The sequence below is a fragment of the Chinchilla lanigera genome, unplaced genomic scaffold (genome assembly GCF_000276665.1).
Source record: "Chinchilla lanigera isolate Chin_1 unplaced genomic scaffold, ChiLan1.0 scaffold00048, whole genome shotgun sequence".
NCBI lineage: Eukaryota > Metazoa > Chordata > Mammalia > Rodentia > Chinchillidae > Chinchilla > Chinchilla lanigera.
The window spans coordinates 11,151,660-11,153,907 of record NW_004955449.1 but is presented as its reverse complement, the minus strand read 5'-3'; the positions used below and the strand labels follow the sequence as shown (position 1 = coordinate 11,153,907).

General features: G+C 32.9%; 1 protein-coding gene across 1 annotated transcript in view; it reads right to left on the bottom strand.

Annotated features, from left to right (window-relative positions):
* Nucleotides 1-2,248, bottom strand: part of Kcnh7 (potassium channel, voltage gated eag related subfamily H, member 7) — a 442,427-nt gene that overhangs the window by 341,286 nt on the left and 98,893 nt on the right. The window lies entirely within an intron of this gene.

The following is a 2,248-nucleotide window of genomic DNA, read 5'->3' as shown; positions in this document are numbered from 1 at the left end:
TACTAAATGGTCAAAAATTGAAAGCTTTCACTTTAATATCAGAAACAAGACAAGGATATCCAGTGTCATCATTCTTGTTCAATATAATTCTGGAAATATTAACTAGAGCAATTAGAGAAGAGAGAGAAGTAAAAGGAATAAAGATAGGAAGGGAAGAATGAAATTATCATTATTCGCAGATGACATGATACTCTACATAGAAGACCTCTAAAACTCCACCAAAAGGCTTTTAATTTTAATAATCAAATTCAGCAGCTTAGCTGGATAGAAAGTTAACACTCAAAAATCAATAGCATTCCTGTAAACAAACAATAAACAGAATGAGAGAGAAATTAGGGATATTACACCTTTCACAATAGTATCTAAAAAGATGAAATACTTAGGAATCAACCTAACAAAAGAAGTAAAAATCTGCAGAGTGAAAATTATAGTACTCTGAAAAAGAGATCAAAGAGGATACCAGAAAATGGAAAGATATTTCTTGCTCATTGATAAGACGAACTAACAATTTGAAAATGTCCATACTCCAAAAATTGTACAGATTCAAAGCAATCCCAATTAAAATACCATTAGTATACCTCACAGATCTAGGAAAAACATTTCTAAAATTCATCTGGAACTAAAAGAGGCCCAGAATAGCTAAAGCAATCCTGGGAAACAATGGAAAGGTAGGAGGCACTACAATTCCTGAATTGAATTTATACTACAAAGCTACTGCGATAAAATCAGCATGGTACTGGCAAAAAAAACAGACCTGAAGATCAATGGAACAGGTTTGAAGATGCAGACACAGATACAAATGCACTCAGCCTCCTTATTTTTGACAAAGGATTCAAACATATTCACTGGAGGAAAGATAGTCTCTTTAACAAAGGGTGCTTGAAAAATTGGCTTTCCACATGCCAAAGACTAAAACTAGAACCATGTCTATCACCATGCATTAAACTAAAGTCAAAATGGATCAAAGATCTGAATATTTAAAGAGAAACACTAAATCTATTAGAAGAGAAAGCAGGTAAAAATCTTGAAGACATAGGGGTAGCAGAGATTTCATGAACAAAAATCAAACTGCAAAGGAAATATTCCAAACAACAAACTGGGATGTCATTTTATAGAAAAGGTTTTGCATATTAAAAGAAATCACCAATAGAGTAAAAAGATAACCCACACACTGGGAAAACTTTTAGCCAACTGTCCATCAGACAGAGGACTTCTATCTAGGACATATAAAGAACTGAAAAATATTAGGACCCCCAAATTGAAAGATCCAATCCAAAAATAGGCACCTGAGATGAATACACACTTCTCAGATGAAGAAACATTAATGGCAAATAAATATATGAATAAACGTTCAATACATTAGTCATTTGAGAATTACAAATTAAAACAGCATGAGATTCTATCTCATCCCAGAAAGAATGGCTACCATCAAGAAAACAACAAGTAACAAATGCTGGAGAGCCTGTGGGGAAAAAGGAATCCTACTCCACTGCTGGTGGGAGTGTAGATTGGTGAAACCACTGAAAATCAGTTTGGAGATTCCTCGCAGTTCTGGGATTGGAAGTCCCACTTAACTCAGCTAGTCCATTTCTTGGTATTTTCTCAGAAAAATTAAAAACATCATACCATAGTGATATATTTACACCCATATTTACAGCAGCACAATTTGTTATAGCTAAATCTTGGAAACAACACAAATGGCCATCAACTAAGGAATGGATAAAAAAGGTGTGGTACTTTTATACAATTGAGTACTACTCTTCTAATAAAAAAGATAAACTCGAGGCTTTTGTAGATAAATGAATGCAACTAGAGCCCATACTCATAAATGAAATAATTCAGAATCACATGTGTTAACATAATATTGTCTCCCTGGTGTAGGAACCGGAAAGAGTAAGTAAATTCAAAACATACAATAGACGATAAGAAAGGAAAAGAAATTGCTCAAAGGCAGGAAAAACTGGGATAAAGGAAAGAAAGACAAAAGAAAGAATGAAAGCAAAATATCTATACATAGATAGATATAGATGTTATAGATATGATATCGATATGTATATAGAAGAATATCTGGCATAACTGTACTGCTGATGTCTGATTTTGTATTGAAAGGAACAGTTAATGCTTCAATTTTTTAATATTCTGAACAATTTTCATACTTATATCTGATAATCTGAACAACTGATTTGAAGACAACAATATGCAATAGAACAACCAATGGTGAATTCATACCATCTTTAGTTAAATTTGT